The sequence below is a fragment of the Rana temporaria genome, chromosome 3, assembly GCF_905171775.1.
Source record: "Rana temporaria chromosome 3, aRanTem1.1, whole genome shotgun sequence".
NCBI lineage: Eukaryota > Metazoa > Chordata > Amphibia > Anura > Ranidae > Rana > Rana temporaria.
Window position 1 is genome coordinate 169,704,608 of NC_053491.1, and position 13,464 is coordinate 169,718,071.

At 43.6% G+C, this 13,464-nt stretch overlaps 1 protein-coding gene and 1 long non-coding RNA gene across 4 annotated transcripts in view; one reads left to right on the plus strand and one right to left on the minus strand.

Annotated features, from left to right (window-relative positions):
* LOC120931884 overlaps positions 1-777 on the plus strand; it is a 1,451-nt gene extending 674 nt beyond the window's left edge. Inside the window, exon 2 of the long non-coding RNA XR_005747902.1 lies at positions 28-777. This is a non-coding gene — a long non-coding RNA (uncharacterized LOC120931884). The remainder of the gene's footprint in view (positions 1-27) is intronic.
* Positions 1-13,464, minus strand: part of FOXP2 (forkhead box P2) — a 334,297-nt gene that overhangs the window by 261,727 nt on the left and 59,106 nt on the right. Inside the window, exon 3 of one of the 3 annotated variants that reach the window (XM_040343792.1) lies at positions 8,738-8,888. The gene's annotated coding sequence lies outside the window, so the exon portion shown is untranslated. Of the gene's footprint in view, positions 130-8,737; positions 8,889-13,464 lie in introns of those variants that run through there. The other 2 variants (XM_040343801.1, XM_040343790.1) reach the window with 2 other exon arrangements.

Genomic DNA, 13,464 nt, shown 5'->3' on the forward strand with positions numbered 1-13,464 from the left:
TCAATTTTTTTTTTCTGCCTGCCACAGATGTTTTCTTAGCTGCTTCACAAAAACAGGAATGAACTAGCAGAGAAGAAAGACTTTCTCTCCCCCAGGAAAAGAGTACAAAGCCAAGCCTGTACACAGCAGATGCAAAAGAAAGTCCATCTGCTACCAGCTCACAACACCACATGGAGTTTTAAGATTTTATACTGTAGGTAGCCTGGCAGTGTTTGTGTAGACACCATCAGAATAAAAGGAGGGGAAATCCTAGCCTCAAAGTGTCAGTGTAAAAAAAAAAAAAAAACTACAGCTACCACTCTCCCAAAACTGGCTACGTTCACTCTATCAAAGACTTGTTTGCATTTTTTTTTCTTTGACTCGTGTTGCAAGAGCTGGATTGTTCCCTAGGAGTTACACCCTAGGCAGACATTCTGCTTACTTTTATGGCCCTGAACCAAGGGAAAAAGGCAAAGTGGAAGTTACAGCTTCAGGCTGAGACAAGTGGACAAACTTTAATTGCACAGCACAGAACGTATCCTGCCCCTACAATCTGTATCGTCCAACAACCTGCTGCATCTCAAAAGACCAACATCTGCATCTACTTTCATCAGCGTTCAATTACAAAACTGAGGAGGGGAAGGTGCACCAACTACTTAAAGTAACTATGTCTAATAGCCTTTAATACAGACATTTTCAATAATTACAGCTAATTTCACATTTCACCTTCAACCCCCCCAGGGTATATTTTCCACCTCCTATGAACTATGCTGAAATAAACTTTTTCTTTTAGACTTATTTAGCATTTCTAGTTCTGTCTGACTTTATTGAGTTTATTGGTTTTCAGTATAATTGTTTTTTTTGTTTTTCTAAGAATCCACAGTAGAAAAGCAAACAAAATTAAGTCTACATTGTAAACCCCCCCCCCCCCCCCCAAAAAGAAAAAAAAAGCCATATAGTGGGAAACTTGCTCAGACTGATCTGACAGGGGTTAAGATGTGATGCAGCTGGACTGCAATTAATCTTGCTCAAGCATACACACAATCATGTAAGTAAATGAATGTAAACATTGTGTGTAGCGATAATGGCTTATTCCTTTACCAATACCCAAGCTTCCTTTTTAATTTCATTTCCGACTGTCCACAGTTTCACAAAAGCTTACACATTTCAGAGATGCTGCAAATAACGTATATATTAAATGACACAAGTGACTTTACGTACTCCACAGAAAAATAAATGATAGTTTTCATTATCACATCACTCAAGTAACATTTCACACTTATGTGTACACATTTGTCAAAATGATCACACATTTTTTTTTCAGTACTTGCTTACCTGCAAATCTGTCTTCTATTAATTAAAAGCTTTGTCATATATTGCATCTCTGTACGTGCCAGCATCAGGAAAAAAAAAAAAGAATGTTTCCTCCATTAGAAACAATGCTATCAATATGTAAATTATTTTTTTTAAGTAAAATATTTGCATCTCCTTTCCTCCTCCGGGCTTTTGAACTTCCAAGGTCAACAAGGACAAACAATACCACTAGTGTCTCTTTGCAAAAAAGCTGGGTTTGCTGTCTGCAAGCAATGGTATCATTTCCATAGCAACCTCCTAACTATTAATTTTCAATTAAAGCAGACACAAAGCGGACAGCCTCAGGCTGGCAGACAGTGTCAAGAGCCCATCTCTGTAGGCAACAGTTTCACAGAGCTATCAAGCGAATAGGTACCTCTTCCACAAAGCTATATCACAAGAACGTCAAGTTTGGCTGTTTAAATTGACGTTAACCTTCATTCTGGGCCTAAATCATTCAAACTGTATTTGTCTGACATTCATTTTCAGGGATAAAAAACAGGTGCATATATTTCACATATTTGTAGGTGGTAGAAAAACGGTGTTTAACCATTTAAAGTTTGACCTGCTGGTCTGTTAAAAAAAAACAAAAACGTATACTAACTGAAATAGATACAAAATACATTTTCACCTTAAAAAAAGGAACTTTACTACTACACACAAAATACAAATATTCATCAAAGACCAGGTGTATTTATATATTTTTAGTAGCTTCACATAAACGCCATAACCACACAAACAAAACTCACAGAGCAGTCACTCCCTGTACAGTCTTATTTGTTCTTTTCACCAATGTGGTCAGCGGAGATTTCAATGAAAGGCAGTGCTATGTTGAGGTATGTCCTCTTTCCTTCAACAGCATCTCCTGTACCTCTTCTAAGCCAACATATTGCACTCTGGCTTCCTGACATATTTCTTACACCACAGCATGTAGAAACACCCTCTGGCTTTGACAGGTTACTGTACCACTGCATACATAGTCTTGACAATGTTACCTTTCACGCTGATAAATTACACTACCTAGAATTATTGCAACCCTTTATAGACGCTGTGCCAAATAAACATGACCCAAACATCTGCCAAACAAATACAAACAACGCCAAACATGTTGATAACATGATAGAAGAGCAAAATCAGCAAGTTGTCTCTTTGCCGTGATAGAGTGTTAATTTGCTTCAGGTGAGAAAGTTATGCTTGACATGTTTATGGTTGCTGTAAATCACTTAGATGTCTAGTCAAGGGAAATTCCTTGAGCTTACTTTTCCTCCTTCCATAATTATGCAAGTATTTTTTTTTCCTCCTGGCTTTTCTAGAAATGAACAGAAATGCCTTCTAACGATCTAAAGTAAGATAAACCAATTTGTCAATAAAATCTAGACATATTTGCACACCCAGGATACATGATATTTACCAATCAACACAGCACTGTCATACAGGAAACAAGATAGTAAATCATCCAATTTGTTTCAGTATTTTATGTCACACGAGTAACTATTAGAAAAATAAATGAGGTGGATAACCCCTGGCTATACTTTCATAAATACACAATGTAAATTAACCCCCCCCCCCACCACCACCAGATATACCTAAGATATGTAGGGTGTAAAGGAGGAATCCAAATGTGGTACAGCACATAAATACAGACTATGGTTTAAAAAAAAGACACTAGGACCATAAGACAAGAATGATAGCTCTACATCAAATTGATTTTTAAACCAACCCATTCTACGGCTCTGCAGGCCCTACGCTTACAATGCACCATCACTATAACAGGAGACACCATACTGCTATCAAAACTTGCATGCATTTATGACTGTGTGCCATGCTGTCTGAGAGTTTCCACACTTACGGGCTCATTTATAACATAGAGCAGATATCGCTATATTGCTTTCTCTGTTATACTCTGCTTCACTATTCGCACCATGGCCCACCCAATCATATAATTCAGGCCACAGAGTGGAGCCAGCGCAGCCCCATGAAATCGTCTCTGCTTAACAGAGTAGATAAAGCTTCATGACTTGAGGAGAGTTGGTCATGAGAATTTCACAGGTCACGTGACTAGGCTCTCCTCCTAGATTTTTTTTTCCTTTCTTAATTTTTAATGCACACTGCTTCTGAAGTCTGCAGACAACATTGTTTTTTTTTTCTTTTATATCAAGTAGGTGGTACTATACTGTTTTATAAATGTACTGCTTAGTCTACATGCATGCAGTGTGTAAATGCAACCACTAAAAGGAAAATAACATTTTTATATTGCTCACTGAATGTCCACATTCTGGAAATGCAGTTAAAGGCCAAGCTCACCTTTAAAAAAAAAAAAAAAAACAAAAAAAAAAACAATGTACATACAATTTGCAGGAAAATGCATTTATTTTTTTTATTTATTTTTTAGTGAGCCTGCAAAGCATTGCAGTCACGGAATTGTGGGTGCAAAGCCAGGCTCCTTCTGCCCTTTCCACCGGTACTGGTTTTCAGTTAGAGAGCTGGAGGAAGTAGCAATGAACTATAGTGTGGTGATCACTTCACATGTGTTCCATTGACAACTAAAACTGCTGTGGTGATGGATAGGATGTGTAGTTGATTCATTTACAAAGCTTTGAGAATGCATGACACTGATGTGCAGGTGGATCCCCACACAAGCATATACATTTTAAAAGCAGTACGCTCCCACACTGTCATAGGGGGCATCCAATTTCTACAATGTTACACTCTAAATATGAGTGTAACATGGTCCAAAAAGTAAAGTTAGCCTTTAACCACTTCAGTCCCGGAAGATTTGGCTGCTTAATGACCAGGCCACTTTTTGCGATATGGCACTGCGTCGCTTTAACTGACAATTGCGTGGTCGTGCAATGCTGTACCAACACAAAAACATCCTTTTTTTCCCACAAATAGAGCTTTCTTTTGGTGGTATGTGATCACCTCTGTGGTTTTTATTTTCTTCACTATTGACAATTTTGAAAAAAAAAACACAATATCTTTTACTTTTTGCTATAATAAATATCCCAATTAAAAAATATATATATTTTTCCTTAGTTTAGGCAGATATGTATTCTTCTACATATTTTTGGTAAAAAAAAAATAAAAAAAATCGCAATAAGCATATATTGATTGTTTTGCGCAAAAGTAATAGCATCTACAAAATAGGGGATAGATGTATGAAATTTTTATTATTATTTTTTTTTTACTAGTAATGGCCCGCGATCAGCGATTTTTATCAGGACTGCGATATTGCGACAGACAAATCGGACACATTTGACACATTTTTGGGACCAATGACATTTTTACAGTGATTAGTGCTATAAAAATGCACAGATTACTGTATAAATTACATTGCAGGGAAGGGGTTAACACTAGGGGGTGATCAAGGGGTTAACTGTGTTCCCTAATGTGTGTTATAACTGTAGGGCGATGGGACTGACTAGGGGAAGAGATTGATCAGTGGTCATACATTGTATGAACACACGATCAGTCTCCTCGCCACTGAGAGAACCAGAATGTGTGTGTTTACACACTAACATCCCCACTCTCGTTCTGTAACGAGCAGTCGCGGGTGCCCAGTGGTCCTCGCGACCGCTGGGCACTCACATCCGCTTCGGGCACGCACGTGTGCCGCCCGAGGCATCTTAAAGAGTCAACGTACAGCTATGATGGCTCGCGCAGGGGAGCTAGCCTGCCGCACTGCGGCGGCTGGTCCGGAAGCGGTTAAATTACCATTTATCTAAAGGTCGTTTTTTCAATTTTGGATAGTCTAGGGATTATTTAAAAGTCATTTTTTTGGGGCTTTTTTGGCAGCTTTGTCTCATGGTTCTCATCCTGTAGACACAACAGGAAGTAAGAGAAAAATAACTCCAACGTGAGGGAAATGCCCTCAAAGGCAGTTTTTGGTGGCAACTAAAAAGCTTTGCAACTAGCGGCTTTCAAAACAACTGAGATCCTGCCTATAAAGTCAGACATGGTGGCTGAAAACTCCTCTACAGATAGCTGATCAGAACAAAACGTACAAGAGCCCTTCAGATACAAACTATCACCCCCATACACGCCCCACCCCCGAGCCACTAGCATAATCTGATCCAGCAAGGCCCCCCTTGCCCCTGTGTCTATGATCTTCAGGCACTAGGGGCCAGATCCACAAAGATGTTACGCTGGCATATCTATTGATACGCCGCGTAACTTCTAGTTTGCTCCAGCGTATCTTTGTTTTGTATCCACAAAACAAGATACGTCTGAAGCTGGGCTAGATCCGACTGGCGTACGTCTTAGTACGCCGTCGGATCTAAGGTGCATATTTATGCTGGCCGCTAGGTGGCGTTTCCGTCGATTTCCGCGTCGAGTATGCAAATTAGCTAGATACGGCGATCCACGAATGTACGTCCGGCCGGCGCATTTTTTACGTTGTTTCCGTAAGGCTTTTTTCGGCGTATAGTTACCCCTGCTATATGAGGCGTATCCTATGTTAAGTATGGACGTCGTTCCCGCGTCGAATTTTGAAAATTTTACGTTGTTTGTGTAAGTCGTTCGTGAATAGGGCTTTGCGTAGAATGACGTTCACATCGTAAGCATTGACTTGTTGCGGGTTAATTTCGAGCATGCGCACTGGGATACCCCCACGGACGGCGCATGCGCCGTTCAGAAAAAACGTAATTTACGTCGGATCAAGTAAAATTACCATAAAACATGCCCACATCTTTATCATTTGAATTCCCCGCCCTTACGCCGGCAGATTTACGCTACGCCGCCGTAACTTTAGAAGCAAGTGCTTTGTGAATACAGCACTTGCCTCTCAAAGTTGCGGCGGCGTAGCGTTACTATGATACGCTACGCCTGCCAAAAATTATGATCCGCTACGTGGATCTGGCCCTAGGTGTCCCCACAGATATATTCAGAACCGTTACTGCTCCTGAGAAGGAAGGGTGCTTCAGTCCAGGCACTGTAAGTAGCTGGTACCCAGAAAACATCCAATGATTACTGTGCTGTATTTCAGGAGCCATGTGTCCAACTGGAGGGCATGCAGCAAGAGGAAGAAAGTTGTGTGAATATGTACAGTAGGACCTGGGAGACAAAGGCCACTCTGGCGCAATGGAGGCCCATGCAGCACATTTGAGGTTGAAAATGGTGCCAAATTTAAACACTGCTCTATAGTTGTGTCTGCTACAGGCTATCAGGGGATCGAAGTGCCACCATGCTGGGGGCCAGGGAAGGGCATGATTAATTGGAGCAGGATGGTAGGGACAAGTTCCATCCTTGCTTTGCCCTCAACAATTGGCATATCTGCTGAAAAGTCTTCGGGGACAGGGCTCCACTGCTGATGGACCACAGCCCTGGACCTGTACAGCACTCTGCAGCTAACTCCATGCTCCAAGGTGAGCACCACACAGAATAAAATGCAACATTACAGGCAGCCCTACATTATATTTCAGGTGGGAGCCAACTCAGTGTCTTCTTCCAGATGTAATCTAGTCTCCCAAGGCTCAGCTGAGGGGTAAACCAATCCAGGCAGCTGAAAAGAGGGAGCCACAGTGACTATGGAACAGCTAGGAAGCTTGATAGAAGAGTCATGAGAGAAAAAGAAAAAACAAATGTAAAATATTGTAAAATAGGTGTAGCAAGGTCCCGAACCTATAGAGTCTTAATGATGACATCCAGAGTAAGGGAGAGCTGACATCCTTCTTGGTAGAGTGGGCTACATGACAAGCTGAAGTGATGCGCTCCAAACACTGTTTAATGTAAAGAGATTTAAGCACACACGATCGGTTTGTCCAGTGAAAACTGACCAATGGACTGTTTTCATCGGACAAACCGATCATGGTCTTTTTTCCCATCGGTAAAAAAAATAGAACATGTTTTAAATTTTACCTATGGATAAAAAAACAATAGAAAAATCTGATCGTCTGTGTGGAACTCCATCGGAGAAAAATCCATGCATGCTCAGAATCAAGTCGACGCATGCCCGGAAGCATTAAACTTAATTTTTTTCGGCTCGTCGTATGGTTGTACGTCACAGCGTTTTGGCACGGTTGGATTTTTGACTAATGGTGTGTAGGCAAGACTGATGAAAGTCAGCTTCATCGGATATCCGACAAAAAAATCCATCGAATTAGATTCCATCAGATATCTGATTGTGTGTACAGGGCTTTAGTGTCTCTTGAACAAGAACTGTGAGAGGGAGGGATAGGCCCAGGACACCCTTAAGTAGATGCAATAACAATTGGCAGACTCAGACTTCTATAAGTAGACAGCTATACAGTGGATGGCCTCAAGCCGGACACCACTTCTTTATAGGTAGGACCGCTGTCTCCTATGGCAACAAATCTTGTAGCAGTCACTAACGGTAGTTGTTACTATTGGTGACACAAATAGTTCTCCCTGAACTCTACAGTCTCTCAATGTTTTGTCTTCACTCACTCAGCTCCCAGTCTCTCAGACCCAATCGCCACTGAATCCCCTAAACTCTTACGCTTCCATAACTGTATCCGCCTCAAGCGTCACCCCAGCTTCCTTGCTGGGTCCCTGGCTTGGCACCCACAGATACTCCTTAAGCGTCACCCCTACTGACCCACTAGTCCCTTGGCTTGGCAGTCATTGATGTTCCTCAAGCATCACCTCTGCTGTTCTGCTGGGTACCTGGCTTGGCACTCATTGATGTTCCTCAAGCATCACCTCTGCTGTTCTGCTGGGTCCCTGGCTTGGCACTTGCTGAAGTTTTTTGAAGCTCTGGTACTGGCTCCAGCTTACTCACAGTGGTCTGAACCGCTACTCTCGTTTGGACTCCAATCCTGCAGTCCCAACCCTGTGCTTCTTCTCCTGCTGCTGGATAGACCCTCAGACAGCCTAGCAGCCAGATGTCCCTGAGATAGGCCTCAGGCTTCCAGCCTAGCAGCCCAGAGCAGCCTATTTACGCTACGCCACCGCAACTTACGGAGCAAGTACTTTGAAAATACAGCACTTGCCCATCTAAGTTGCGGAGGCGTAACGTATCCAAAAATATGCCGATCTATGAGAATCTGGCCCCAAGTGTGCTAATTATACATTTCCAACCTAAACGGGAGGAAAAAAAGTGTTGTTTCAAAACAATGAAACTGACTGGTGCTGCAACAATACAAAAAAGCTGCAATATACAGCTAAACAAACATGTCAAAAAATAGGTAAAAAAATGCGCAACCAAAAGAAAAAAACAAAACAAACAAAGTGTCCTGTGAAAAAAAGGGAACGGTGTAAAAATAAGTGAAAACAATATAGCAATTGAGTGCTCCCACAGAAGAAAAAATGCAAGTGAGATTATACAAAGAAAAAAGTCCACTGCAGATGATATTAATTAGATGTAATCACAAGGTAAATTCATCCAACAATGTTATCCATAAGATTTTCAGCCGTTGCTATATATTCAGACAGAGAGACTGCTTACCAGATTCGGTGGACCTCTATTACAGAGGTCTTGTCAAAAACAGGGGTCACTCAAAGGGATCCTCTTTAGCTGCACAAAGATGTACCAGTGTGTCTCTCTTCCTTCAAGGTTCCAAGGCTATGCTGGATTCCAATCCAAGTAATCTCAGCTTCTAATGGTGGTTTCCATTGGGATGGCGTGGTGTGCGGATATATTAGAGGGAGAAAAAAAAAAAAGCTTCATAGTGCAGTGAAATTTGGGTGTTCCAAAAAACCCTTTATTGAAAAAGCAGGTTTACTGACATCTATTTAAAAGCTTGTTTGAGATGGAACAATTTAAAAAGCAGGATAAAATCTTCCAGCAGCGGCTTCAGCCGATCAGCTGGGGTGTGGTGACGTCAGATAGTAGTTGCTCCGCCTGACACTGCGTTTCTCCTCAACAGGCATCAACAAGGAAAGGAGGCAACTAAATTCACTAGCAACCCTGCCTAAACACCAGGGGGCTACATAGGTAAGCCTATATCAGTAGAGAGAAGACATCCACAAGCAAAAACCCGAGGCTGAACTGAACCTGCAATGGGTTATATGGGGACATCTCAGAAGTTTTTTTTTCCAGTGTCCAAACACCTAAATATAGCTGCATAGAACCCATGATTAAAAAACGAATTTTGGCTTAAGAAAATAATTACCCATTCTGTCCTAGTTAGAATATACTCATACTGATAAGTCACCCCAGGGCCGTCTTACTGAGTGGGCACCCCTGGGCACAGCCCGGGGGCCCCACTTTCACCTGGGGCCCCAGCAGAGCTGGACATCAGAACTGGACAAATGGAACTAGCCGGGGCCCCGGGGGAGTGTCAGTTGGTACGCTGAATGAGTAGTGTGCTGCGGATGTTCCCCCAGCGGAGGAAGGTGTTTCTGGTGCTGTGGAGAGCCTTAGTTAGATACCAGCTAACTAAAGTCCCATACACACTATCAGTTTTCCTGCAGGTTTTTTCTCTTCAGGTTTACCAAAACCATCTAATATGAGGTCAAACCTTAAGAGTTTCAATTCGTATGCAATCAGGCACGCCCTTGCACTACATGGTTTTGGTAAACCTGAAGAGAAAAACCTGCAGGAAAACGGATAGTGTGTATGGGGCTTCAGGCTCTCCACAGCACCAGAAAGTTCAGAAACACGTTCCATCGCTTGCGGAACAACCGTAGCACACCCGGGAATGGCCAGGAAACCCGTAGCTTCTCCTCTCCTCCCCCTCCTTTCCAGGACTCCCTGCTGAGCCGCTCCGCCCTCACTGCTCAATGTGCAGTGACAAGCGTTCGGGAGGTGTGGCTGTCCTAGAAGGGATCCCCCACGCTGCTCCGTCCCCTTCTCCCGCCCCTCTCTCCCTGCATGTCTGTGAAGGGGATGAGGGGGCGGGAAGATTAAAGAGTCAAAGACTACAAGACTGACTGAGAAGTCACTGACTGAGAGCCCCCAGGGACCATTCAAGAAAGTGAGCACTGTGACCAGACCCCCCCTCCTTCTTCTCCCTCCCTTCTTCTCCCTCACCTTCCCTCTCTCCCCCCTTCTCTCCCCCCTTCCTTCTCCCCCTTCCTTCTCCTTAGCCTTCCTTCTCTCACCCACCTCCCCCCTTCCTTCTCCCTCACCTTCCCTCTCTCCCCCCTCCCCCTCTCTCCCCCTTCCTTCTCCCCCTTCCCCTACCTTCTCCCTTGCCTTCTTTCTCTCCCCCACCCCCCCTCCTTCTCCCCCTTCCCCTACCTTCTCCCTCGCCTTCTTTCTCTCCCCCACCCCCCCTCCTTCTCCCCCTTACTTTCTCTCCCTCCCCTTCCTTCTCTCCCCTTTCCTCCCCTCTTCCTCCCCTTCCTTCTCTCCCCTTTCCTCCCCTCTCCCTCCCCTTCCTTCTCTCCCCTCTTCCTTCTCCCTCCCCTTCCTTCTCCCTCCCCTTCCTTCTCTCCCCCACCTCCCTCCTTCTCTCCCCGTCACCTTACCTCTCCCCCTCATTCTCCCCCCTTTCTCCCCCCTTCCTTCTCTCCCCTCTTCCTTCTCCCTTGCCTTCCTTTTCTCCCCCACCCCTCCTTCCTTCTCCCCTCCCCTTCCTTCTCCCCCTCTTCCTTCTCCCCTTCCTTCTCCCCCTTCCTTCGCCTTCCTTCTCTCCCCTTCTCTCCCCCCTTCCTTCTCCCCCCTTACTTCTCCCTCGCCTTCCTTCTCTTCCCCACCTCCCCCCTTCTCTCCCCCCTTCCTTCTCCCTCGCCTTCCTTCTCTCCCCCACCTCCCCCTTCTCTCCCCCCTTTCTTCCCCCTCCCCTTCCTTTTCCCCTATTCCTTCTCTCGCCTTCCTTCTCTCCCCTCTTCCTTCTCCCTCAACCTTCCTTCACTCCCCCCTTCTTTCTCTCCCCCCCCATCTCCTCCCTCCTCCTCTCTCTCCTCCTCGCTCCTCTTTTTTCCCCACTTTCCTTCTCTCCCCCTCCTCCCCCCTTCCTTCTCCCCCCCTTCCAGACATGCTGAATCTGGTGGAAAGGGGTGGGTGGCAAGTGACACGCTGAATCTGGTGACAGGTGACTATGGCAAGTAACACGCTGAATCTGGTGACAGTGGCAAGTGACACGCTGAATCTGGTGACAGTGGCAAGTGACACGCTGAATCTGGTGACAGGTCAATATGGAAAGTAACACGCTGAATCTGGTGACAGGTGACTATGGCAAGTAACATGCTGAATCTGGTGACAGGTGACTATGGCAAGTAACACGCTGAATCTGGTGACAGTGGCAAGTGACACGCCAAATCTGGTGGCAGGGGATGGGTGGCAATTGAAATGCTGAATCTGGTGACAGGTGACGGTGGCGAGTGACACACTGAATTTGATGGCAAGTGACACTCTGAATCTGGTGACAGGTAGCGGTGGCAAGTGACACGCTGAATTTGGTGGCAGGGGATGAGTAGCAATTGACACGCTCAATTTGTTGACAGGTGACAGTGGCGAGTGACACACTGAATTTGGTGGCAAGTGACACACTGAATCTGGTGACAGGGGACGGTGGCAAGTGACACACTGTAAAGTAGAAATATTGTACTTCCATTCTTGAGAGTAGGTGCGTAAATTGGGGAAACCTTGTAGGGGCCCCATAGCACTACTTTGCCCAGGGGCCCATGATGCTATTAAGAGGGCCCTGAGTCACCCACCAGGGTTATGCAATTATCTGAGTTCCCTAGTTACTAAGAACATAGCAATGAGCAGAAACCCACGCATGTGCAAAATACAGGTATGTGAATAGGGTAAAAGAAAAGAGCAGTGTTGCACAGTATCTCAGTACTACCTGCATGATTCTTTGAAGGCCAAATATAGCTAGCTGCAAACACAATAAACCTTTATTGCTACATGGAAAATACACAGAATGCGTTTCCCATCTTAACTCTACATTGCTATTTTTTTTTTGCTGTAAGGATAATAGAATATGTTTCATTTTCTAACTGTACAGTAGCAAGGAAAAGAAATGAATGTTATGCATGTTTTTTATATTTTCTATGGATAATTTATATTCAGTAAACTTCAGAATTTCAATGGCTTTTTTATCTTCATCTGTCCCTACTAAGCCTCCTATACTGACTTAACCACACCCACAATCACATCATACTGCTGATGATGTCGTAAATGATTCATCATATAAAACACTATCAGCAGCTAGGAGAACTGCTATAAACAGCTTTAAAAAGCCAGTCAGCTAGCATTTTCTGGAAGAGGACAGCAAAGTCAACCTTAATTTCTCTGATGTCAGGTTTACTTTAATAAAACGAGCCATGAAAGTAAAAAACAAAGTGTTAACTTTCACAGCACTTTCACTAAATCCATATTTTTAATGTATATACACTGTAGTTATTAAAAAAAAAACTGTGAACATTTATATTGGAAGTAGAATGTATGTTCTACATGTATGTTATTTAGGATGTAACATGCTCCTATACACCCACTTCCTGCCACCAGCACTCCCAACTATGTGACACTGGTTGGGGGATCTTCTCCCTACACGCACTGTCACAATTTGAAAACAGCATGACTGTGTGGGGCTCCACCCACACAGCCATGTCATTCATTTACAGTTTCCTGTGAATGAATGGATTACAAGTACCATTGGACACTGTGCCAGACGGCTTGTAGTTAACAAAGCAAGGGCGCTTGTGAGTGCTTTCGTAGTTCATCGATAATTTGTGTAGTTCAATAAATGTACCTCCCGCCTCTCTAAATTGTGACTTTTCTAACGCGTCCACATAGGAAACATTAAAGGCAGATGTCTATACCAACATACCCTTCTAATGCCGACTGACAGTAAACATGTGAGAAACTTTTCTCATTCATGAATGCAGAATCTTGACAAATATCAGAACTATAATCTGTGTACCATCCAAAAACAAATACAACTCTGGCAATAAAGTCCCTGGCCCATAGAACAAGGATTTTATTTATTACTTTACTGTATACAAGCATAATTACCAAATACTAGCTCAATCATTTCTTTTCACAACAGTTAAAGGTGTAGCGCTTACCCTCAAAGGAGTTGCGGTTTCCTTGGGTCACCTGTTTTCAGTGTCTACAACTCTTTAAGCAGAACTCAATGTGTATATTAAGCATTTATGGGGTACTATATCAAATGCTTTAGCAAGTCCAGATACTCCACATCCAGAGGCCTTACTATAAAAATAACAGATCCTTCCTCATAAAATGACAACAGGCTGGTCTAGCAAGAGCTATCTTTC